The sequence below is a fragment of the Podarcis cretensis genome, assembly GCF_951804945.1.
Source record: "Podarcis cretensis genome assembly, chromosome: 1".
In the NCBI taxonomy this organism is placed as follows: Eukaryota; Metazoa; Chordata; class Lepidosauria; order Squamata; family Lacertidae; genus Podarcis; species Podarcis cretensis.
This window is the reverse complement of record NC_137170.1, coordinates 93,327,223-93,353,521: the sequence shown is the minus strand read 5'-3', so window position 1 is coordinate 93,353,521 and position 26,299 is coordinate 93,327,223. Positions and strand designations below refer to the sequence as shown.

General features: G+C 45.6%; 1 protein-coding gene and 1 long non-coding RNA gene across 8 annotated transcripts in view; one reads left to right on the top strand and one right to left on the bottom strand.

Annotated features, from left to right (window-relative positions):
- Positions 1–1,931: 1,931 nt before the first annotated feature.
- Positions 1,932–3,333, bottom strand: LOC307212414. Its single transcript, XR_013836986.1, has 2 exons — positions 3,203–3,333; positions 1,932–2,354 (listed from the first exon to the last, which is right to left on the bottom strand). It is a non-coding gene; the product is annotated as an uncharacterized lncRNA (long non-coding RNA).
- A 98-nt stretch (positions 3,334–3,431) lies between these two features.
- CLASP1 (cytoplasmic linker associated protein 1) overlaps positions 3,432–26,299 on the top strand; it is a 171,212-nt gene continuing 148,344 nt past the window's right edge. For 3 of the 7 annotated variants that reach the window (XM_079968494.1, XM_079968493.1, XM_079968492.1), the window contains exon 1: positions 3,434–3,605. The gene's annotated coding sequence lies outside the window, so the exon portion shown is untranslated. Of the gene's footprint in view, positions 3,606–26,299 lie in introns of all 7 variants that reach the window. The other 4 variants (XM_079968497.1, XM_079968495.1, XM_079968491.1 and 1 more) reach the window with 3 other exon arrangements.

The window sequence follows — 26,299 nt, the reverse complement described above, 5'->3', positions numbered from 1 at the left end:
ATGGCAACCTTCATTGATTTTGCACAGCCTTTTATACAGAACTAGCGAATCTCCCTTAATGTGAGCTTGTTTCATTCACAACCTTAAAACTCCCATCATATTACAGCAGGCTTGCCATTAGATGGAATTAATATGGTAAGTGGGCTTTTAAAAGTGTAGGAATAGGACTTGAAGAGATTATGATGGCTTGCTGTGTACTACTGGTGAGAAACATGTTAATAAAGGAAGAGGAAGAGCGGGAGAGTGAAAGGAAAGGAAATGAGGTACGAAAGGAAACGCACCATTTGTGTGCATTGGAAATATATGCAAAGTAGCCTTTTACATTATGACTTGTATGTGTAAGTTATTCCTCTCAAGGTCGGTCAAAGATATGCATATATAGTCCTTGCATTGGATTAGTTTATAGCAAACTGCAGAGAGCAAAGCCTCACTCTATGCAGAGCAAGCATTGGTCACAAAGGCACCTCTGCTTCCGTTACAGGGTCAGGGGGAGCTTCTTGGTATTCCCTTTTCATCACTGCTGTCTTTCTGCACAGACCTTCTGCCCTTTCTGCAGTCTTTATGCTCTTCAGCACAGTGAGGTTTAAGTATACCTGAAAGAGGAAGTGAGATGTATTCATTCAGAAGTCCTCTCTGTTCACACTGGATATTGGAATCATGAACGGAGTTGAAATGGGAATATCCAACCATGCCTGCCCCAACTTTTACCATTTCCATTAACAGTTAATGGAGGTTTATATTCTGTGTTATTTATATCTGATAAATAAAATGGTAGTGCACTGTTGCTTTTTAAATAGCTGCAGTCTTCTGTACTGATATTTTTAGGGCATTATCCACCATGATTCCAACGTCTCTTCTTCTTTTTGAGTGACAGCAGTTATTTCACAATCTGACAGTGTGACACAGCAGCTGAAATTGTCTCTTCCAAGGGGCACTTGATAATACTTTTGTTTAGACACAAATGAATTTCAGAAATCATTCAACCGCACTGTCTATGGTTATTGGGATGTGTGTAAAGGGGATGCTCAGTGCACCATTCACACCATAGTGACGTGGACTATGAACGATATGGCATAAGAAGATTTATTTGAATCCATGCTTTCTTCATGCTGTTTGAGCTTGGGAGTTGTGAATAAGCAATACACCGTGCTTTGTAGTGAACTGTTGAAAAAAGCTAGGGATGTGTGAAAATCTTTTAAGGGAAAAAGTGTACTTCACAGCAACAGGAGTCCCATGATAGAAAAGTGTAAAATTCAGCATACTGTTGTCATTCTAGGTTTTTTTGGGTTGTGGTTTTTAATTTTTTTTTTTTTTTGAGCAAGGGAGACAGTACTTGCATTTCTACAAGGAATCTTTTTGGCCTTTTCCTCACGTATCTCCAACGTACAGAAGTTGCACAAACTAACACTGCAAACCTATGCATGCCTCCTCAGAAGTAAGTCTTGATTAGGACTGTTGTTTAAATGTTACTTTTTCTGTGGTGGCAAATTATACAATAGGCACAAGGTTATGGCCCTTCTAAGTTAATCATGAGAAGAGTTCTCATGAGAAGAGAAGACTCCCTGGAGAAGACCCTGATGTTGGGAAAGATGGAGGGCACAAGGAGAAGGGGGCGACAGAGGACGAGATGGTTGGATAGTGTTTTCGAGGTTACCAGCATGAGTCTGACCAAGCTGCGGGGGGCAGTGGAGGACAGGAGTGCCTGGCGTTCTCTGGTCCATGGGGTCACGAAGAGTCGGACACGACTAAACGACTAAACAACTAAAGTTAATCATCCCTTCATGCAGTCCTCACTTACAGAGATCTGGGCAGAGGATATTGTTACACGACACCCCAATTTCTGAGCAGTGTAAGATCCCAGGGGGTATCAGGTACACTTAGCAGGGTCTGTGTTTCTTTTTGGACAATGAGGCACAGCAGAGACTATGACATCTTTATGATATATGGTTTATTTACACATACATACAACCTGAGCCTAGAGTACAGAGCATTCACATGCACCCCACCCCCCGTTTGCAAAACTGACACTTTTCTCTGTTTGGTTACATCATTCCCCACTGCAAACATGGAACTTTCCTCCTCCTCTCTGGCATCCTCCATTGCTAACTACCCAGAGTGCAGGGTGCAGGATGGGGCACATAGTCTTAGTCTTGCTGATGGCTTCTCTCTCTGTCTTTTGTTAGGACAATGACTTGGCCATTCCAGTGATTTCCTCTTGATGGTTCTTTTTGATGGCCTGGAACAGAGTCAGCAGAGAGGCAGGCAGACAAAGAGCAAAATGGAAGCATTTTAGGATGCCTCTCTGTGTGAGCAATCCTCTCATTAAGTTCCAATCAGCAGCGGTACCTCTTAACCTGGCAAATGGTGGACAAGTGCTACCAATAAGGAACACACTGCAACCAAGTATAATCACAGCTGCCTTATTAGATCATTTAAATGGTTAACTGCTTATTGAAACATAATTTTAAACTTCAATCCACAACTGTTCTTCACTTTTGCAGAATGCTAATGGCAAACCAAATACAAACAAATGCATTTTTTTACAGTGAAGCTTCTGAGTATACACATTTTGCAGTTAATCTTTAAGGTGCCATAAGATTCTTACTCCCGCTGCCCAAATACACACAAACAAACACACACAGATAGAAATCTTTTAAAAGCAATACCACTTGAAATGTCTTTGAATGCAGTTTTGTCTGGAGGAGCAGCCTCCCTCACTATTTCTGCAACAGGGCTACCTTCTTTCCTCCTGTGCATTTAACACAGGAAATTCAACAGGTAATCAGGAATAATAACGGGGAGGGAAATATTACTTCCTTAGAAGCTTCCCTGTACAGTGTGTGTCTTTAGGACGCAATCCCGCCCCCACCTCTTTTCCTAATTATTTTGAAATAATACTTCATTGCCTTCTTATGACCTTTGACCCCGGAAGGCGAGACCGGCGCTCTCAGCCTTCATCTCCAATCCGTAACTCCGCCCCCTCTCGTCTTATTAATATTAATCAAGGAATGCAGCAGCCGTTTTGTGCACATACGTCATTACAGTACTAGAATACGGCTGGCCAACGCATGCGTACAACGCGCGGTGAGCTCATCGCCTCAGCTACACACTTTGCATCCCTCCGCCCCACGCCTTTCAGTATCGGATTCACGTCACCATAGAGATGCCCCCCCCCCCTGGTTCTATCTAGCCTTTGACGGACCTCTATGACTGTCGGCGGGAGCGTCGGCCAGGGAAGAGACTCGGTCAGCACATGCGTGATGGTCCCTAGAAGAGCCAGGAACAAGAGGCGCATGCTCACCGCATGCCCCTGTGCTTTGGTCTACGGCGCATGTGCAGTACCGCCCCCCCACTTCAGTCTTTCCTAGCGAGCGGCGAGTGCGCCTGCGCGCCGAGGTTCCATTCTTACCAAGCCCGAGCTGCAGCTTTATCGGCAACACAGGGGCGGAGAAGAGCATCAGCCATGCATTGCAGCAGCAGGAGCAGCAGCGGGGATTAGAGGCTTCTGCTGCTCCCATTCGTCTGAATGCCTCTTTTAGGACGTGCAGGAGTCCAAATATCTTTGCGCCCGCCTCCAGTGTCGGCGCCACAGCCTCCGCCGCCAGGTATTCACACCCGCCCGCCCTTGCACTGTCATGTTGCCCGGGATCTGCATGGGCAGGGGGCTTGGAGGGGGAGGGGAGCGAGGGCGAGGGCGGTGTGCGGGTGGGGAGCGCGAAGGGAGAGCATTGTCTGGAGCTGCAGAGCTGGCTGGATGGCGAGCGGGGATGATGAGCGAGAGGGATCCTCTGTAGGTGAAAGACTATGCCACGGTGGGCGGGACAAAATTGCTTGGGCTTCGCATCTTGGCTCCTTTCTTTATTTTTCAGAGGTCGCGTTTTCAGTCTTCTCCGCATGTAGGATAGGGGAAAGATCTCCAGCGCCGGCACAATGGACGAGCATGATAGTTGTGGATGGGGGGGGGGAACTCTTGTAAGAAAGTGACCTGCCAGAGGGATATCTCCCCCTGCCTTATTTCCATCTCTTTGAGATTTATATTCGAACAAAGCAAATTCGTAAGGATTAGTGCAGGGCGGGTACATCTATATAGGCTGGGAAGGGTGGATTGGGTGACCTATGGAGGAGCCTCTGAATTTCTCCATGTGTTTGTAATCTATATTGAGAGAAAGAAAGACCATAGAAATGCAGCTTTTGTTTTATCCATACCTCTTCCTATTGTGCTTAAATGTGAGATTAAGGCAAGCCTGTGCTGCCATAGAAAAGGATGCATTTCTGTTTCCACCTTAGTCCTGGATATCTTTCCCTAACTGGCTCTTTGGAGATTTTTGTTTGTCGTTGTTTCAGTTTCTCTCTCCGAAATGCATAGGTATCTTTGTCCTATTGTTGCAGCCTTTTTCTGTGTGTGCTAGGTATGTGGATTAATAAATGTGGTGTTAGCATTGATCGATGATTCCCAGTTTTATAAACATATGAAATGAAATGAAACTTCCTGATGCCTTCAGTGGGCACAGCACAGGGGTCAATTCTCAGAGCGTTCATCTCAAAACTTGATCAATTCAGTTATGTGGTTATCAGTAGTGCCTAAATGAAGATGTTGCAATAAAACAATTTGTAAAAAAGTTTAGTTTGGTGAGAGGAACATGGGGATGATTGTGTCTCTTATTGGGCCTCTGGTGTTTCTATCACAGAAACTACTTCCACTGTTTTGGAGGCTTTACAGATGATCTGCTTCACTTGCTATGCAATTGGGAGAACTATACCTCTCTCAGGAAGGTAGATGTTTGATCTCTCAGCTGGTGTGACTGTGTATATATGTAGCTTTTTATAGTTGTCAGTTTTGGCTTCCTTTTTTTGTCTATCATCCTTGAGCCATAATGTTTCCAAAATAAGATCTCTTGACTGTTTCCACTCCCCCCATCAACTATAGTAGTGAACACTGTGTCACAACTGTACAGTACAATATACAGAAATTACAATAGCATCTGTTACATAGACCTTTTTTTACATCTTTATGGATGAGAAAGATGGCTTCCCCTGCCATGCCATGCCAGTTTTGAAATGATTTTTGTTTCAACTCTGTAAGAGAATAAGTGCTTCTTCAAAGTACCACTCGGAACGATAAACACAAGAGATGTTACTGTCTTCCAATGTCATACTATTTAAATTAATCTAAGAACATTGTATTCCTTTTTCTTCAGTGCATATAACACCTTATTCTTTAAAAAGAACAAACCTATGGTGGTGATGATGGAGTTCCTCTTGAGGCTTACAGCTACCTAGTTCCACAGCAGTTCTGGGTCAGCAAGGCTAGCCTGCTTCCCAGATAAAAGATAGCCTCCCTTTCCCCTGTAGTTCATATGGATTAGATACCTCATTATTGCTTTTGAACTTGTTCTTGCAGAAGTATCCTATAACCTGTTGACCATGCTTCTAGTTACAGGTAGGTAGCCGTGTTGGTCTGCCGTAGTCGAAACAAAACAAAACAAAACAAATAAAATAAAATAAAATAAATTCCTTCCAGTAGCACCTTAGAGACCAACTAAGTTAGTTATTGGTATGAACTTTTGTGTGCATGCACACTTCGAAAGCTCATACCAATAACTAACTTGGTTGGTCTCTAAGGTGCTACTGGAAGGAATTTTTTTGTTGACCATGCTGGCAGAGGCTGATGGGAGTTGGTGTCCAACAACATCTGGAGGGCTACAGGTTCCCACTCCCTGCCCTCGTGGTACAATTCCAGGCACTTGTTTCCCTCCTCCCCCTCCCAGCCAGGCTTATCTGTGGGCCAGCCCCTGAAGAGAGAAAGGGGTGGGGGAATAACAGATGGGGTGCAAAGAGAGCTGTGGGAGTGTGAGGAGATAACTGATATGCAGAAGAAGGAGGAAACAGAAGGTTATGAATTAGGATGCAGAGAGAAAAGAGTGAGTGCATGCTAGACATGGTGCACAGAGGAGGAATCTGAGCAGCATGGGTTGTAGATAGCCCTGCAACGGAGGTGGAGAGAGAGAAGAGGTGAATAGAGAATGGGTTGTAGTGTGTCACAAATAGTGTGTGTATGTAGCTGAAGCAATGATGCAGATTTCTTGCTATATTAGCAATGTAGAAGTGGCCCTCGGAGTGACTTGAGCCATGCTCCTCTGCCACAAAACCTATAATGTGGCTGGGCACACATTGACTGATCATCTGTGTGTGGGAGAGGGTGGAGAGGTTGAAGACACAGTGGTGGTCAGCCACCCTACAAGAAACACCCTCTACTCCTTTCATCCGTGTTAACTGGGATGGGTGAATGAGGTTGGTATATATGGGCAGGAGGAATCTGGGAGACCCAAAGAGCCCTGCATTTCCCCTCCCCAAATATTTCAGGTGTTGGGGGCCAACCCGAGGGACCACTGTATTTCTGGCAGACCTCTCCTAATCATGTTTCCTCAGAACCAATGTACTTTGATTCAAGTAGGCTTTAGTGTCTGATATGTTTAAGATTGCTGTCTTAGGGGTTTGTTGTGGCAGAAGTGCTTTCCCCCTCTTATCTTTCTTTTCCTGCAGGAATTGAAGGTGGTAGGGTAGAGACTATTCTTCTCATAAGCACATGAAACATATGGAGTTAGACCCAGGATTCATCTAGCCCAGTGGTTCTCAATTGGTGGTCTGCAGACCCCAGGGGGTCCACTTAAACCACCCAGGGGATCCATGGCACCATTCACCTAACAAATACTATCACAGAGATCTCAAAATTTTCAAAAGTAGGGGGTCTGCAGTAGTTAGCCAATTGGGAACCACCGATCTAGCCCATTATGGTCTGTCCTGGAGGTTGGGAATCTGTGACCTCCAGATGTTAGTGAACTCCAACTCCCATCAGTCCTCATCAGCATGGCCAATAGTCAAGAATAGATGGGAGTTATAGTCCACCACCATCTGGATCTTTTGCCCACAAGGCATGTTTATGTCACCGAACTGTGGCCTGTCATCTTATTGTGGAACATGCATCGTGACCATGATCATGAGAATTTCCACTCAAAGCCCCCTTGATTTTTCAAATTTGGTTATATAGTGTTATATGAGCCATAATTGCTGCAGAGTGGGACAAAGCCGTGTTGAGTAAGCTGTGGGGCCGGAACTAGTGCATTTGATGATTTGACACTTCTGAATGAATGTGTATCTTTGTGTTTCATGGAGAAGTCTGAAGGATGGAGGAAAGGCATGAGGTATGTTTACTCGAAACACATGGTGGGTTCAGGTGGCCCCAGCATTCCATGGCTCCTTGTTCCACATGATCCATTTTAGTTGGTGAATACTTAATTATGTATTTGAGTGATATATTTGCTTGGTTGTGTTCAAGTCAAGTTCTGGAATCTTGGCTCAAAATCTGTCTCAAATATTGCATTTTTTGTTACAGTAAACTTGATTAATTGTATTGTGATGTTAGTGTAAAAAAAGACATCTAGCAAAGGTAGCTAACAAAAATAAACATTCTAAAACAAGTCCCATTCTAGCACATGTGGTAGAGATACTCTGGAAGAGTGTTCATAGTGGGGAGACAACTGGAAACACCCACCCTTGAGTTGCGGTTCAGCAGGGATTGGGAACCTATGGCCCTCCCCTCATCCCTATTCTATTAGCCATACTGACTGTAGCTGATGGGAGTTGGTTGTCCAGTGAGATCTGGAGCGCCATAAATTCTCCATCCCTACTGTCAAGCATGTAAGCAAAGGTAATATGTTTTTATTCACTATAAGTAATATTGGAACATAATCAATTTTAAAAAAATGTTACTTGTGATAGTCAACCCTTCCAGTTACTACAGTCATACCTTGGATACAAACGCCTTGTGAGTTGAACGTTTTGGCTCCCGAACGCCGCAAACCCGGAAGTGAGTGTTCCGCCAATCGGAAGCTGCACCTTGGTTTCTGAACCTTTTTGGAAGTCAAATGGACTTCTGGAATGGATTCCGTTGGACTTCTGAGGTACCACTATATTAGGCTTTTCAGTGTTTCTGTACCTTTGGTTGTCATACTGGTATTTCTCCTCAGATTGACAATATTACATTGAATTCATATGAATTTAATCTATTTTATATAGTATATCCAGTGTCCCACTAGCATTTATCAGGACTGATATGTAATGGAGACATAGTTCGTAATGCAGTAGGATCATCATGCGTGAAAGAAGTCAGTGGAGGGAGGGATGGGAAATATAAGAAATGAGCTGTCCTTCCTGGGAAGGACATATATAGGATGACGATGATCTCTAGAAGAGTAGCTAGCTTTCTGGTACAATCCTAGACCTGCATACCCAGAAGTAAGTCCTGTTGCATTCATTGGGACTTACCAGTAAATGAGCATTGCAGACTGTGTCTGTTGCAGCACAAAGAACAAAAGAATCTTACGATGACCTTTGAGGCAGGGATGAGGGGGACTGGACACCTACAAATGTTGGACTCCAGCTCCCATCAACTTCTGCCAGAATGGCAAAAAGTCTGTGATGAAGGGAACTGTAGTCCAGCTGTAGTCCAGCCACAGATTCCCAATTCTTGCTTTAAAGGCTAACAAATTATTGTGGGATGAAGTTTCTAAGAGAGGAAGCCTACTATTTATATTCATTGATTTATTACATTTTAAGCAGTTCAGGGTAGCGTACACAGTCTGTGTTTTCCCCTCCCTGCCACTTTATCTTCACAACAGCTATCCTACGATAAGGATAAGTGTGTGCAATCCTATACATGTCTGCTCAGAAATAAGCTCTGCTGAGTTAAGGGGGAAATGCTTCTAGGTTCATAGTCTTAAGTGAGTGATTGGGCCACGGTGATCCCCAATTCAGGTCTGTCACGCCGCCCACTACATCATGACGGCTCCTACTTCATCCAGTGCATGAGTTCATAGAAGATGACACCCAAGCGTGCTATGGGCTGGGTTATCTTATACCAAGTGAGATTTAAAAATGAAAAGTCAGTTCAGCCTCTGATGGTTCTGTGCAAAACACACACATAGACAAGATAAGCATAGTTGACCGTTTCATGGCGATTGTGATTTTGCTGATAACAGCACAGCTACAAAGATTGTATTAACACTTGTATGTAGTGGTTTAACCAGCTTACTGGCATGGGTTCTAATAGATGTACTAATTCATTCTAGATGTACTTCAAAAACTTTTGCTAAAATGGATAGCGAGCAATAATTTATCAATTCTCATTCTAAGGTAGGAAACTATTCCCATTTTACAAGTGGAGAAGCTGAGGCTGCAATGCTGTGCCTGCTTCCCTGGAGTGCAGTGGTGCTTGCTTTTGAATAAACACATATGCCAGAGCTGGGCCACATGGGACCCTCCCTATGTTGTGGACTCCCAACCCTCATCAGCACCAACTAGCATGGCTTCCAGGTCGATCCGCACAGGAAGTGACAGTTGAACTCCTAGCATGGCCAATGATCAGGGATGACAGGGGTAGTAGTACGACAGCATCTGGATGGTACTATGTTGGCTGCTCCTGGTATATAATATTAATATGCAAGATGTGCAGAACATCTTGTCCAAGGCCATGCAGTAAGTCCATGGGTGGTGTCATTTTCCCTCAGAATGCTACCTGAGTTGTGATTGGACCCAGGCCTGGTGCAGTCGGCCCTTCCCTAGCCATATATCCCATTGAGGGTGAAAGGCAACATAGTGAACCTTCAAATTTCTATTTGAAATGAAATGTGGGAACACGGTGCACCAGCTCAAGGCCCTAGGGGTAGCACCCTGGTGTGTATAGTCTCCCTCTTCTAAATCTTTTACCCTGTCCATTGTTTTGTGCTACTTTTCAACAACTAAGGAAACTAACTTGGTTCATTACAGCAGAAATTGAACAGGCACTAAAACCCCTGGGTCTTTCTCACAGGTAAGTGTTCATAGGAATTTGGCTGCAGTCCTGTGTACACTTTCCTGGAAGGTAAGGCCCATTGAACTCAGTGAGCTCTACTTGTGCGTAGATTGCTATGAGCTTGTACTGTACATAAATATAGCGCATTTCAGGTGAATGGTTTTAGAGCTGGGGCACAAAATACAGTACAAGGCCTCTTTATACTCCAGGCTGCCTAAATAGGGCTTGAGACATAGATGAAATGGTTGAACATTAAAGCATATAGCTCAAATGCAGTGGACCAAAATAGACCTTTTTTTGCAAACTGACCAGTAATACACTTTGAAAATGTGAGACAGTGAAGCAAAATCAGAACAGTGATGAATAAGTACTCCAGAGCAAATGGAAACGATTGTATGGAACAATCCTGGCCTGACTGTAGTGGCTGCCAGTTAGTTTCTGGGCCAAAGTGCTGATGCTGACCTGTAAAGCCTTACATGGGTCAGGACCTCATTGCCTTAAGGACTGCCTCTCCCCATATGAACTAACCCGGACCCTGTGCTTGTCATCCAAGGCCTTTCTCTATGCCCCCCTTCCCCAAGCAGGTTGGAGGGTGACAACACAAGAACAGGCCTTTTCTGTGGTGGCTCCCTGTCTGTGGAACATTCTCCCTAGAGAGGCTCACCTGGTGCCATCATTACATGTCTTTAGGCACCAGGCGAAAACATTTCTCTTTACCCAGGCCTTTGGCCATTGAATAATCAGTGGCCTGTTTAATGCGTGTGCAGCAGTGGGGCTGCTGTTATGATTATTTTATTATTATGTGTATTATTATGCTGTGCATTTGGTTTTTTTTTTGACATTTGCTTCATAAATTATGTTCTTAACAGGTCCATGCAGCGGGGGTGGGGGGCAGAAGCTGGGTGCGCTTGGTCCAGGCCTTGGAGGGCAAAGTTGGCCAAGGGGTTACTGCCAGGGGCTACCGCCAGGGGCTTGCTGGACTTACACTGGCATGCCACGAACAAGCCTGTGGGCCTCAGACAAACTCTGCACGGGTTCTTAATGTTGAACACAGCCCTGAGATCTTTGGATAGAGGGTGGTATATAAATTGAATGAATAAATAACAACAACAATAACAATTGTATGAAACAACATGCTTGTTATTGGGGTTGATAGCAGATTTTACTGCTGTAGAAATATCAAAAAGATCAACATTTTAAATGGTTATCTAGATGGACAGAATAATCACCTGTTCAAAGGAAAGCTATATTTCAGCCCCCTGTCCGTGAATTTAATGGTGAAGAATAGTAGCCTGGAGTCTTTCTCTCCTGTTCAGTGTTCCAGTCAGGTTCTTATGTGTTCATCTATCACACTGGTATCTAAGGGTCTGCTTCGTTGCCTAGCACTTTTACGGTGTTGGGGGTATTTGTCTGTCTAGCAGACTAATATATGGACAGCCTGCAAAGTCATCTTTTAAACCTCTTAAATCTGCTGTTTACAAGGGAGTGATTGCCCAGTGGGGAGATTACACAGAAAGTTGCTAACTAATTCTCATTTTTTAAAGTGGCAGGACCTTTGCGGCCTGCTTATAAGTCTTTGTCAAATTTGTGATAACCACAGAGCTTTTTTTTTTGTGACCTTACTTAACGTTTATGGAGTACTGGTAGTACTTTTTTCTTTTTGCTGCCCAGGGTAGTAGTGACACCTCATATTTTAGTAGAAAAAGCACTGGGTATGACTGTTGAACAATTAAATTAGCCGAGCCCAGCATACATTTTAGCAGTTTGTGTTATAATTGATCAATCTCTTTTTAAATTGTCATGAGGCATCACTGTGGTTATTTGCTCAAGTGCGCACAAATAATACAGGATGGCTGCTTAAGTCTTGGGAAGCCAGGAAGCTTGCCTGGAAAATGCTTGAGCAGTTTAAGTCCTGGAGATGTCAGTTTTGATAGCCCTGCCTAAAGGGTTCCCTTAACTCTTGAAATATCGTATATACTCGAGTATAAACCGACCCGAATATAAGCCGAGGCACCTAATTTTAGAACAAAAAACCTGGGAAAACATACTGACTCGAGTATAAGCCGGTTCACCACACCACAAACCTGGTGGTGGCAGCAGCGGAGGAGGAAGAACAAGCAGCCCGAAAGGGCTCCTTTTGGGCTGCTTGTTCCTCCGCCACCACCGCCGCTGATGGCGGCAAAGGCGGCGGCGGAGGAAGGAGCAGCCTGAATAGGCTCCTTTCTCGCCGCTCGTCCCTCTGCCGCTGCCTCTGCCGCTAGTAACAGCAGGCACAGGAGCCCGGTTGGGAGAGGCACAGTGCAGTGTTTCTCCCAGCCATGGCTCCTGTGCCTGCCCTTGTGAGAGGCGGGCGGCGGCGGAGGGACGAGCGGCGAGAAAGGGCTCCTTTCTCGCTGCTCGTCCCTCTGCTGCCGCCGCCTCACTCGAGGCTTATATTCGATTATATATGGTAGCCTGCAGACATGTTTATAGGGATGTGTATATCAAGCAAGGGACGCAGGTGGCGCTGTGGGTTAAAGCCTCAGCGCCTAGGGCTTGCCGATCGAAAGGTCGGCGGTTCGAATCCCTGCGGCGGGGTGCGCTCCCGCTGCTCGGTCCCAGCGCCTGCCAACCTAGCAGTTCGAAAGCACCTCCGGGTGCAAGTAGATAAATAGGGACCGCTTACCAGCGGGAAGGTAAACGGCGTTTCCGTGTGCGGCTCTGGCTCTGGCCAGAGCAGCGATGTCACGCTGGCCACGTGACCCGGAAGTGTCTCCGGACAGCGCTGGCCCCTGGCCTCTTAAGTGAGATGGGCGCACAACCCCAGAGTCTGTCAAGACTGGCCCGTATGGGCAGGGGTACCTTTACCTTTTTATATCAAGCAAGTGTTGCAGTTATAGTACAGTCTTCCTTGGTTGACAAACGCCTTGCGACTTGAAAGTTTTGGCTCCCGAATGCTGCAAACCCGGAAGTGAGTGTTCCGGTTTGCGAATGTTCTTTGGAACCTGAACGTCTGATGTGGCTTCCACAACCTCCGATTGGCCGCAGGAGCTTCCTGCAGCCACTCGGAAGCCGCGCCTTGGTTTCTGAACATTTGGAAGTCGAACGGACTTCCAGAACGGATTCTGTTCAACTTCCGAGGTACCACTCTATTGGATTAGCTGATGTAGACTCCAAATTGGGAATAAGGGCAGCCCTTCGAGAAGCATGTATGCATGATGCAGTTTCCATCAGGTCTCCTCTTTATTCAGTGGAACTTTGCTGCTTTAAAAAACAAATTCTTAGCAAAGAGATGATGCATGCGGAACTACACAGAGTATAACAAAGCAAAATGTAAAATGGGAGAAATATGCTAACAATAGGCCTGCTATCAGATCAGAAGACACTCTCTGAATGGCAGCATTATTGTTAGTTGATTTCTCTGGCCCCTTTTTTTCCTTCTTTGAATATAAATTGATATGCAAGTCATGCTTTGGAGTAAGCCTGCTGATTTGAGTAGGCCTACTCTGAGCCATGGCTTGCTTGGATATTGCTCATATACTCCACAAAATGTGAGCTTCCAGCAGCCCTCGGAGGATTGTTTTGAAAAACTGCCAGGTGCCATTGCTATCTCAAGCCTCTCTGGGAATTTCCAGGCTGCAACCTTGGTTTTCTCTCTGTGTGTTTTGAGAAGATGGTTGCTCTGGATTTTTCAGGCATTGCTTAGTTTCTAAAAAACAACAACCCAGAGGTACAGGAGCTCAGGATTGCCTTCTGTTTTCTACATATGTGGGGATAGGCTATGGTTACTGAATAATGAGGGGGAACTCTGCTTTCCTTGCTCTCAGCTACTTTATTATTTTAGTACCACTTCAAATAATTCAAGACAAAGTCGTGGCTTAAATTAAAAACTAATTTTCTCACATACAGCCTTTTTTGGGGGTGGTGGGGGTGGCAATGTGAACTATGAAAATTTGTCTCTGCTGAGCTCCACCCAATGTCGTTTGCAGCATGGTAATACTTAGTTCCACTTGTTCACGCTAATCTATGGTGCAGATAATTAGGTGTCGGATATATGTTACAGATTTAAGCACTACTGCAGCTGTGACACTAGCAACTAGGAAGTAATTACCATGCATGGAGCTATTTCAAGTCACTCACTCCTTGTGCATAAGGTATGCTCCTCCAATAGGTCTCATTTTGTAAAAATTCAATTATGTTGGGAAAAGCCATGCACCTTCCTTACGCAGATTTGCTTAGCTGAATAAATCCACACAGGTTATAAAATTCTACATTCATAATGCATAGTTGTAGGCTTGAAAACCATGGGGTGGGAATGGGCCTGTGGGAGCCTCAAGCTCATGCGTTCTCCCTTCTTCCCTCCTCTGGTGTGACCATGAGGAAGAGACTGGAAGAGTTAGCTTCTCTTTTAGATTAACTGCAAATTCTTATATCCAAACTGACAAATTGTGGCTAACCCTAACTATGCTTTTGTTGAAATAAGGCAAACTAGAAACAATGGATTATGAAGCTAGGCTAGTTCAACAAACCATTGTTGAGACTAACCACAGGATTAGGGATTGAACCTAATGATGATAATAATTTTTTATTTATACCCTGCCCATCTGGCTGGGTTTCCCCAGCCACTCTGGGCAGCTCCCAACAGCATTAAAAGCACAAGAAACCATCAAACATTAAAAACTTCCCTAAACAGGGCTGCCTTCAGATATCTTCTAAAAGTCAGATAGCTTTTTATTTCCTTGACATCTGATGGGAGGGCATTCCACAGGGCAGGCGCCACTACCAAGAAGGCCCCCTGCCTGGTTCCCTGTAACCTCACTTCTCGCAGTGAGGGAACTGCCAGAAGGCCCTTGGAGGTGGACCTCAGTGTCCAGGCTGAATGATGGGGATTCCTTCAGGTATACTGGGCTGAGGCCATTTAGGGCTTTAAAGGTCAGCACCAACACTTTGAATTGTGCTCGGAAACGTACTGGGAGCCAATGTAGGTCTTTCAGGTGTTATATGGTATTGGCGGCCACTCCCAGTCACCAGTCTAGCTGATGCAGTTAGTAAAAAATGAAAGCGATCTCCTTGTAGCTGTGCTGGGAGAGGAGAGGGAAAGCTTCAGTAATGATAGACCATGGCTCATTATCATGTCTAAACACAGCCATTGATCTTGGTTGTACATCATGAATTAGCAATATATGCAAAAGCTGGAATGAGCCCAAGCGAAAACTCATATTCATGCGCTTCCTCCTCCAGTGCAACTGGGAAACGGTAACATATAGACATTATGGCTGTCAGTGTCAACTAACTCGTCATGTTGGCTATATATGACCTCCATTATTGGAAATAGTATGCCTCTGAATACCAGTTTCCAGAGGGCATGAGCAGGAAGGTTATGTTGCCCTCAGGTCCTGCTTGTGGGCTTCCCATAGGCATCTGGTTTACCACAGCGGAACAGGATGCTGTACTAGATGGGCCTTTGGTCTGATCTGCCAGGGTTGTTACATTCGAAAGAAGCCAACTTCAAACCATAGTTTATGAAGCTGGTTGGTTTATTTTATTTTAGGCCACAATCTCTGGTTCGTACAACAGTGACAAGCTGAGATTATTTGAAAATGGAAATTATTGCTGGTGAAATCTTCCAGGCTGAGCAGAGGCAGGGATGAGAGAGTGCCCAAGACTAAGCCTTCATTTGTGGTAGTTTTAACTTGTGCACAAAGTGCTAAAGCATAGTGTAGTGTTACATGTGAGAGGGCCACTGTCGGACTGTAAATAGGGGCAAAGATGTTGTGTTGAGTTTATGGGAGGAGAAAATACCTATGGGGAACATCAGCGAAATGGCTTTGTTGAGCGGAAAAGCAGAGTCGTACCGATGTGTTATTTGGAAGGCCACAGATCTTGGGAACCTTTCTAGAAAACAAAGCTTATGGACAAAGCTTTCTTTGAAACTTCTGACTTTTAAAGAAAAACAAAGAAGTAATCATAGCAGGCAAAGTATTAATACATTTGAAGACCCACCTGAGGTTCTTCTTTATTCATTTTGTTTGGGCTTGTTTCATAATCTGCCAAAATAACAGCAGTACTCCACTATAATTAAAATGGAGAATGTTGCAGAGGAACAATTGTGACATTTGATATCTATTTAAAATGTAAATGCTTTGTAGCAAGAGGCAGTTTTTAAAATCTTCATAGTGTTAAGGTACAAATAATTTCTTTTCCAAGAAGAAGAAGAAGACATGCCCTCTCCCAGGGATATAGTGTCTCCTATCACTGTCTGGGGTGAGCACATGCATGCTGGGGTGGGTGGGTGCGTGCTAGGAGTGAGTGGAGTGTGCCTAAAGCAGAATTGGTAACCCCACAAATTTTGGGCAGTGGCAGCAAAAATAGAATAAAAAAAAGTAGGCATGGTGCTGGGGTAGGCAGAGAGGTTCAAACCTCTCAACCCACCACCCTAATAGGACTGCAAATGGCCTCATTCCTGCAAATTGGGATGGAGAGGGGGCAAGCAGCCCACCTTGCTAGCTGATCTGCGTGGGACTATGTCCCTTGTGCATTTCAGAATGTGCAAGCATGAATGAATGTGAAGTGGTCACACCTGCTTTTGGCCACATTCACCATGTAGCTCCCGGAGGGTTGGCCAAGAGTGAGTGTGGCACTTATGCCGGAAAAAGTTGGCCATCTCCGTTACAGATTTTTTTTTTTTGTACAGTGTATTGAACTTCCTGTTACCAATTTCAGACAAAACTTGGATTCTGCCAGCTAGGTTTGCAAAGTTCTTTGTGGTCTTCATGACAGTTCCATGATGTAACCAGTTGTTGTTCCTGCTGCGACAGCAGGAAGCAGGATTTCAGTGCTAGCCAGCTGGCCCATCAAGTGCTGTCAGTTGGCTTCCATCAGATGTTGTTAAATTTTCCATGAAGTCAAGAATGCCTTGTCCGCATGCTTGGTTGCAGTCTGTGGTAGGGATGGAGAGTCCGCAAACTGGTTTGCTATAGACTCTGTCACAAGCATCCTTGCCCTGTCTGGTGAGTGTGACAATGAACATGACAGGGATGAACCCATTTTCCCAACTTGGAGCTTGGGAGAAGGGGCATGGAGCTTGTCCCTACGATTGCACTTAGCTTTGGAAGAGTTCACAACAAAATCCGTGAAATCCTGGTTAGCTGCCTGAGTTGTTTTTGTTTTTTTTATGGACTGTGGCAATAATATATGCCACAAATGCTTAGAACAGTGTTTCTCAAACTTGGGTCCTTGGACCACAACTCCCATCATCCCTGACCACTGGTCCTGCTAGCTAGGGATGATGGGAGCTGTAGTCCAACAACAACCAAGGACCCAAGTTTGAGAAACACTGGCTTAAGAGTTGACCATGAGTTGTCATAACTTTCTCTGTTTTGTTATTAAAACTACATATGGCTGTTATCTGACTGGTCAGATGCCAACATTAGTAGGAAGGCAAAGTTGATAAGACAGGCTCTTTGTCAGAAATTGGAACCTGACTCCTGTGTCCTGAACTCTGCCCCCTGGAGCACACAGTCTGTTGCTTATATCAAATGGCTGGAAAGAAAAACCTGGACATGTGTCTGAAGTTTATGGGTGGGATCTGTACCATTTTACATTGCACACAGGGTCCCAACTTCAACTTGCCTGTTTTCTGCAGGACAGGAAGTAGTGAGTGGAGCTGAGGAGAGAACAATAGGGACCAATGGAAAATGGAGAAATATTGTTTTAATTGCAATAGACTTTTCTGTGTGTGGGAGGGGGGAAGGCTAAGTCATTTGTCTGGTTCGAATTCATATTGCTTCATATGAATTGCTAAACTTGAGATCGCAAGTCACATATTTTTGGGTTTTGTTCTTGCTACAAAATTCTCTGTCTCTGATTTGCAATCGCTTATTACAGGGTTGGTGAACCCAGGATCCTTGAGATGGGCTTGGGCTGGCATGGCCAGACAGCAGGAGGCCTGGGCCTGGGAGTTGAAGTGCAGCAACAACTGTAGGGCCACAGGTTCTCCAGCCTCATCCTACAATGTTCCTTCCGGAGGGGGGGGGGGAGTGTTGTTTGGCCTGCTGTTGGAAAAATAGCAAGTGGGGCCTCTTAAGGCTGGTATGGTGGCCATCCACAGACCCCCAGGGTGTACCATTCACACAACTAAAACTACCATAGAGATACCAGCAATTTCAAAAGTAGGGGGTCCATAGCTTGGCTTTTAAAAAACAGGGGGTTCACTGTACTTGGCTGATTAGAAACTATTGGGCTAGTATATTCATTGTTGCGTAAGCTTTTGCCAGCGCACTTCATCAAATACATGAAGTGGGCAGATGTACAAGAAAATGGGTTGTGGGATCTGTGTTTTAAACCGAGTGAGGTTTGAAAAACAGTGAGTGCTTCATTATAGATCATCATATAAGTTGCTTAAATATACTTTCCCCAAAAAGCCTGAAGAACTATTGCTAGGTTTGATGGGAGAGGATATTAAGAAGACAGACAAAAGACTATATTTGTATGCTACGACAGCAACTAGAGTCATGATAGCCCCAAAGTGGAAAACACAGGAGATACCGACTGTAAAGGAGTGGCAGACAAAATTGGTCGAGTACGCAGAACTAGCAAAACTGACACATAGAATTCGCAGTCAGGAGGAGACAAAGTACCAAAAAGAATGGAGTAAATTTATGGTTTATATAAGTGAGAACTGTAGAAATCCGAAGACGTTAGCAGGACTGAAATAAATCTTATGTCATGGTTTAGTCTTTTATTAACGAAGCTGTAAATTAATGATTGGAATAAGAAAACCTGCGGAAGGGAAGGAGGGAAGTCAACGGCTCTACGGAGCATAAAGTAGGATACATGTAAAAAAACTTGATGTTTTTGGTTTGTTAGTGTTGGTGTATTTAAAATGAAAACTTAATAAAAAGCATTTAAAAAAAGAAAAGAAAAAGAAAAAAAGTGAGTGCTGCTGATTTCAATGGGGTAGTTGTTTACTGTATGTATATATTTCATGGTTTTATTATAACCCACTCTGGAAAAGCTTTTCCAGGGAATGGCAGGGTAGAAAAGACTTTAAAAAAAAAAAAAAAAGAATCCAGGAATGCAAGAGGAGCAGGTGCACTCACAGTATCATGTGGAACACTGTGCATCCGATAAAATGGGGTTTTATTTATTTATATATTATCCCACCGCACCCTCACAAATGCGTGCCACAATAAATCTATTGAGTCTTGAAGGTATTGAAGGCACACTGTTTTTAAGGGATTACTGCATGTCAAGAAGTATTCTCCACCGAGCTCTGTAACCAACCAAATTCATGCATGGGTGGAGCGGGTTTTCCACCAATTTGCCTGCACCGCAGTAAAAACAACAAAGACTCCTGTGGTACCTTGTGGTGCCACAATAATCTGGTTGTTGTTTGTTGTTGTTGCTGCTGAGAGAGAGAGAGAGAGAGACTTTCCTCACAAACTGTGACATGGTGTGTCCAATAATAGCCCATCTGGCTTAGGGCTCATATTGTGGTTTTAAGTGTAAGTTATTTCAGAGAAAAGTGTTGAGTAGGAAGGTCTGTGCTTCCAATCCTTGTTTCCAATTTTTGGCAGGCAAATGTTTTTGGGGATTGAAGCTCTTGGCAAACCTGGTTTGATCCTATTCTCTATGAAGTTTGACATTCTAAATAGAAGAGCCTGCCAACCAACCTTGATGCTTGTTTCATCCAAGGTCACAGCTGGGGTCGCCATGGGGAAAGGACTTTTCCATGCGCATGCTGAGTTCTTTTTCTTGCTTTCTTTTTTGAGTGGTTTGATGCTTTCCCTGCCATTCTCTGTGCTTTGGTCCAGGAAGCCTATGCACTAAGCAGCTAATTATACCTTTATCAGTGCTACCCTTGGGGCTATTAAGTGTGCACTACAGTCCTTGAACTTCTGGTCTTTCTTGTTTGCTTCTTGGATTGTTTTTTTTTGGGGGGGGGACATTATGGAGGATTTGTAGAAGAAACAAAAAACACACCACCTACAAAACCATTATGTACAATAGTTACGTTCCTCAGTCTGCTTATTGTTGCTATGAAAATATTATTAAACTGATTGGGTGCATTAATGGGTGGTGCATGTGTTTCTTTGAGGGACATAGTGCCCAGCTCAGCTCTTTCCCAAATATTGGTGACTCCCCACTTATGCGGGGGTTATGTTCTGGGCCTCCAGGTGCATAAGTGAAGCATGTGTGAGTGGGGAGCCTGTTGCAGTACATACAGCTTTCTGCCCAACAGCTGTATGTTGTGCAGGCTAGCTCGATAGCAGTGAAATCTCCTGTGTGCCATTTTTTGAATCCTTGGAGTCTTTGTTTCTGAACATTTGGCTCACTGATGCCCTCTTTGGGCTCTGGGGAGGGTCTCCTTGTGAGCCACAAGGACTTTCCAGCTCTCTTCCTCCATTCCAGCTTAGAATTAGTTATTGATTTCCCGGTGCTGCGCGTATACGCCACCACGTATGAGTCGATCGTGAGCAAGTGGGGGACGGGTGCCAGTGGTAGAAAAGCCCATGGAAACTGAGCATCTTTGATGGTGACCTGTTTAGTAATAGGGCCCATCTGCACTATACATTTAAAGCAGTATCATAGCACTTTAAACTGTCATGGCTTCTGTGGGAATGTTGATATATTGATGATTAATATCTTTCCTAACTTGCACTAGCAAATTTCTTCACTTAGCAGAGTGCATTCCCCCTTTACATAGCAGAAAACTGGTTGGAGACTTGTGTGAGCCTCTTAAGACAATAAACAGTTCAACCTGGCTTGCCCAGATTGAGATATGTTCTGTTATTCCTGGTAAGACCCCTTTGACCCCCTCCTTTAAAGAATAAAGACACAACAGTCTTATTCATAAGTAACAAAAAGTAGTTTTACTCATGATCAGGCAGAGCACAGTGTGATCCCTGAAGGCAGGCTTTAGGCTTAAAGTTACAAAAATGTACAAACAGGTTTAGCCCATATGGGAGATAACCTAGGGGTGAATCAGTACAGACCAGGTGAATCAGGAAGTTCGCAGGACGAAAGAGAAGATCAAAGAGAGGGAGGTGGCTGCATGACTTGGCCTTTTACCAGGTCTGGAAAGGTCACGCCCACCTACCAGTCACATGCAAGGAAGGATGCTCCAGACCAGGTGTAACAGGAAGTTCAACTGGCTGGACCAAACATTCCCTTGCATGTCCACTCTAGCAAAACAAGGAATGTTGTATTTGACTGCTCCCAGTGGATTACATCCCACAGCTTCCTCCAAAGAATCATGGGAACTGTAGTATTTTTAAAGAATGAAAGAAAATGGACACAGTCCTGGGGTGGGGGGAGAGGTTTCAGCCTCCCAGCCCAGCACTCTGATGGGGATCCAGATTGCTCCCTCTCCAGTCATGAGATTTATTAATTGATGATCAGGGAACAGAGAGAGATCTTTGAGTATCATGTGAGAATGTGGGTGGTCATGTCCACTTTTGACTGTACCCATTGCTGGCCTGCAGCCCCTAGAGAGTTGGCGAAGGTTTTTTGCTATTGGGCCAAAAAGTGGTTAGCCACCCCTGCTCAATGTAAAAAAGGAAGAAGCATTGGAAACACCCCCCCCGGCAACACAACTAGCATGCTATGTTAGATTTTTCTTCACCCCGAAAATAGCATGGCACCTTGCCATAAAATTTAAGGCCTACCTTTCCCACCCCCCTCTTTCTTTCTCGGAGCTACTGTCTCTTGTTGACAAAATTTCAGACTTAATGTACCCCTGGAAAGAGTCCTCAGATACAAAAGCTATTGTGTAAACAGAATAGGCGAAAGAAAATAACTGAAGCTGGAAGGCCATTGGCCTAATGAGCTCAATACAAGGGTTGCACTCCAGTCCTGTCCTAAACAATGAGAGATTCTAGTTGAATCTCCTTTGGCTAGAGTCACTGAAACGTTCCCAAGCAGCCTTACTTGGAGAGCTCTTCAAAGAGCTCTTATTAATCAAGGATGCTTTAGGCCTAGATGTCCACAGTAAGGCTTTAAAGGACAAATGCAGAACAGTACCCGATATTGTCCCCCAGCTCCTGCCCCTGCTTCTTGGGGGAATCTTTGCAGAAGTGTTGCATAACCCATTGGCAGAGTGTCATGGCCGACTCTTGAAAATCTGACAAAATCTGATTGGCAAGGGGTAGCCAACATGGTGTATTCCCGGCTCCCATTAGCCCCAGCAAGCATAGCCAATGGGAAGGAATTACGTAGTCTGGCAACATCTGCAGGGCACAATGTTGACAACCCCTGGGATATAGCATTTATCTGCATCAGGTCATCTCCCCCCCCACCTGCAAGCATTCTCTGCTTCAAGAGGTTCCTCTGTTATAGGTTGTGCCACAGCCACTTAAAACCTACTCCTATAATCTACTTTGGTATTCTTAAGGTTCTTTCCACAGTTTGAATTCTCAGGAAGACAAACACTGCTGTGTTCAGCTAACAAATCACTGGATTCATGCAGCCTCCAGCTAATTCGGTACAAAGTCATAAAGGGATAGGAAGGATGGGAAAACCAGCCCAGTTGTTCTCCGGAAGCAGTGGATATAGATATTGGGGTGGTTTTCTCACATCGGCCCAACCATCCTGAACATACGTTCTTGTGAGGAATGAAGGGATAGCTCCCGGGGCAGTTTCTTCCTTGACACGAAGCCCTTGTTTGTGGTCTGGTGACTATCAAAGGGATCCAGGTAGTTGGATGATGTAATACACAGGACAGCCTCATAATGTAAGGTGCAGGCCAAAATTAATGGTTAAGATATTTGAGGTCCAGCTGTTGCCAGTAGGCTTCGAGATGCTCTTTTTGTTTATTTATAGTTGCGCAATTGACTGTTGTCTTTTTAAAACAACAACAGTTTTTTATTGGTTTTATATAATTACAAAAGCACTGCCATTTGGCAGTAAACCGTCTTCAAAAGCAACTAAAATAATTATAGGTACTTTAAACTCAGTGAATAATAATAGTCAGGCATGCCATGTAAAGTCCATAAAGTACGGTCCAGAGTAAAATACATAATGCGCCGACAAGCCAATATGATACTAACAAAATGACCCTCTTTCTGTTAAAAGTAATAGGGTGGTCCTCTCAGTATACCTAACAACACAAAATCAACAAAGGGATCCTCTATAAAAGTCTATATCATCCACATCCGTTGATTTGTCCGCATCTGGCATCGAGCATGCTCTTTCACATTAGTTTATGTCACCAAATCATATCATGTACTAATAAATTTGTCTTCTGTGCTTTGACCTCCTATGACTCACATTTTTTAAGGTCTGTTCTTCCATTATTGCTGTTTCCCAAACCATCTGTACCAGTAGGTAAGATTAGCATTTGAAGGATTCTTCCAGAAATGTGCCATAGCTGAACTTGCAGCGTGCAATAAATGACTACTTAAGTTAATATTGTGCAGATTCCTGTCTCTGTCTCTCTCTCAATAGTGTGTGTGTGTATGTGTGTATATTTATGGTTGTCAGAGGATTTTGTCTATGGCAGGGTGGGGAACCTGTGTCTTCTCCATATGATATTCGACTCCAGCTCCCATCATCCTTAACAATTGGACCTGCTGGCTAGGGCTGATGGGACTTGGAGTTTAACAGCAGCTGGAGTTTAACAAGTTATCCATCCCTGACCCATAGTGTTAATATCTAGATAAGGGTGGCTGCGTTGAACTTTAAAGTTTTATCTAAGCCTGCTGTACAACCTTAATACAGTGAGTGAGATTGGCTGGGGCTGATGCGAGTTGTAGTCCAGATTTTCTGGAGGGCACCATGTTAGGGATGGGTGGCCTAATGGATGTGTTATGAGCCTCATTTTTTCTAATAAGAAAGCCCTTTACCCTTCAAGTTACATTTCCCGAACTCTTATAACCCACAAGTAACATCTGCATCATCCCTGTGTGGAGTACTGATACACTCACCCACCACCATTTTTGTTAGGTTGTGGGTTGACATAGCAGACGACACAGCGATTTCTCCAAGTAGCTCTTTATTTTGTAAGCTGGAATAGAACTAACTGCAAACAGCTCAGCCGGCCTGCTTTTATAGGCAGTCGGCTGTCAACATTGTAGCAACAACAGCCCAGCGTTTCCCGCCTAAAATAACTGACGTGGACCTGAGTGAAAACTATCTACAGACCTGAGTGAAAACTATATACAGTATCCCCCTGCTGGCCCAGGGTGAAACTTCACTACATAACACCCCTCCCCACCGAGATAAGGCGTTAGTTACAATCGTAATGGTTTCCTTATATACAGCACTACGCGTAATGGTTCAATTAGGCACAAAAGCATATCGGTTACATTTCCCATACTTAGACCAACAGTGATACATGTCCAACAACATAGTCCTTTAAATAAGTTGGGCGCTTGGAAACTCTGCCAGACCGCCAGGGACTGGTAGCCAAGTCCAGAGGGCCACACAGTTCTTGCTGAGGCTGTGGTGCGACCCTAGGTGGCGTTGGAACCAACTCCCCTGGATCCGCTGCTGTGGGTGGAGCCTCCGCAAGTGGAGTGGTCTGAGTCTGTGGTAAGTCTGGCAGACCCTCTGAAGCGGCTTGGTTCGGCTCCACGCTGGCAGTTTGCGAGGGAGGTGTAGGTGGGGCCTCGCCATCTGTACGTGTCTCTTCTTGAGCCGCAAGCGCAGTTGGGGGCACCACGGTAGTGTCCAAGTCCCCAACCCTGCGCCTAAGCTGGTCTATGTGCCGTCGCCACAAGCGTCCGTCTTCGAGTGCCACCTGGTACGAGCGAGGTCCAGTGACTCCCACTACTGTGGCTGGCACCCAAGGAATGTCCCCCACATAGTTCCAGGCAAAGACCTGGTTTCCTGGGACAAATGACCGTGGTGCGTTGGCACAGCCTGGGGGTTCAGCCACGGCAAAGTCCGGGTGTAGCCGGTCGAGCGGTGACCTGAGGCGGCGGCCCATAAGCAGTTCAGCAGGACTCCGCCCTGTGGCCGCATGAGGGGTGATGTGTTGCACGAACAAGTATTCGGCGACCCGCTCATGCCAGTCTCCCCGGTCCAGGCGCGCCAGTGCCTCTTTTGCCGAGCGCACCATTCTTTCCGCTTGCCCGTTGCTGGATGGATGAAAGGGTGCCGTTAGGGCATGGCGGATGCCCAGTCCCAAAAGATACCGCTCAAATGTGCCTGACGTGAACTGCGGTCCGTTGTCAGAGACAAGGACATCAGGACACCCATGCGTTGCAAACAGGCCTCGCAGCACCCGGATGACGGCTTCGGTAGTGGTGGAGGGCATCAGGGCGACCTCCAGTCATTTGGAATAGGCATCCACCACTACCATAAAAGTCCGGCCGTGAAAGGGGCCAGCCAGATCGATGTGCACCCTCGACCAGGGTGTCTTTGGCGTCTCCCAGGTGTGTCCCTTAGCTGCCGGTGGTGCAGGCCTCGACTCTTGGCACGCTTGACAGGCGGACACCCAGGCAGTGATGGCATCATCCATATTAGGCCACCAGATGTAACACCGAGCCAACACCTTCATTTTGACAATTCCCGGGTGGCCAACGTGCAGAGCCTCCAGGACGCGCTGACGGAGTCCCTGGGGAATCACGACGCGGTCTCCCCACAGCAGACAGCCGCGATGAGCTGAGAGTTCATGTTGTCTGATTGCGAAGGGCTGGAACTCCGATGCAAAAGGCCCTTGTGGCCACCCCCTCCACACCCAGTTGAGCACCCGGCTGATGGTGCGATCCTGGGCAGACGCGGAGGCCACAGTGGCAGCCGATACAGGCGCTGCCGGAAGATCCTCAAGGAGCAATGAAGCTGGAGCCGGGTCTTCCACAAATGCTGGAAGAGGGCAACGGCTGAGGGCGTCGGCATGGCCCATCGATTTCCCGGGGCGATGGATGAGCCGGTAGTGGTAGGCAGCCAGGAAAACAGTCCATCGCAGCATGCGTGGCGAGAGGACCGGTGGAGTTGGGCGATCACCGGCGAGGAGGCCCAGGAGTGGCTTGTGGTCAGTGATGAGGTCAAAAGTCCTGCCATAGAGGTATTCATGGAACCTCCACTCCAGCCACAAGTGCCAGTGCCTCCTTGTCGAGCTGGCTGTAATTCCGTTCCGTCGGAGATAGCGTCCTGGAAAAGTAGGCGAGCGGTGCTTCTCTTCTGTCTGGAAAACGGTGACTAAGGACAGCACCGATGCCAAAAGGTGAGGCGTCGCAGGCAAGGACCAGCGGCCTGGATTCACTGTACTGTACCAGCACACTGTCTGATGAAAGGAGAGCCTTGACCGCGTTGAAGGTCGCCGTCTCCCGATGACCCCAGGCCCAAGGCGTCTTTGTGCTAAGGAGTCGGTGAAGAGGCTCAGCCACTGTGGCTTTGTGGGGCAGGAACATGTTATAAAAGTTCAGCAGCCCCAGGAACGCCTGCAACTCAGTCTTGTTCTTTGGGGTGGGGGCCTGCTGGATAGCGCGGATCTTGGATGTGGTCGGGTGAAGGCCGGAGGCATCG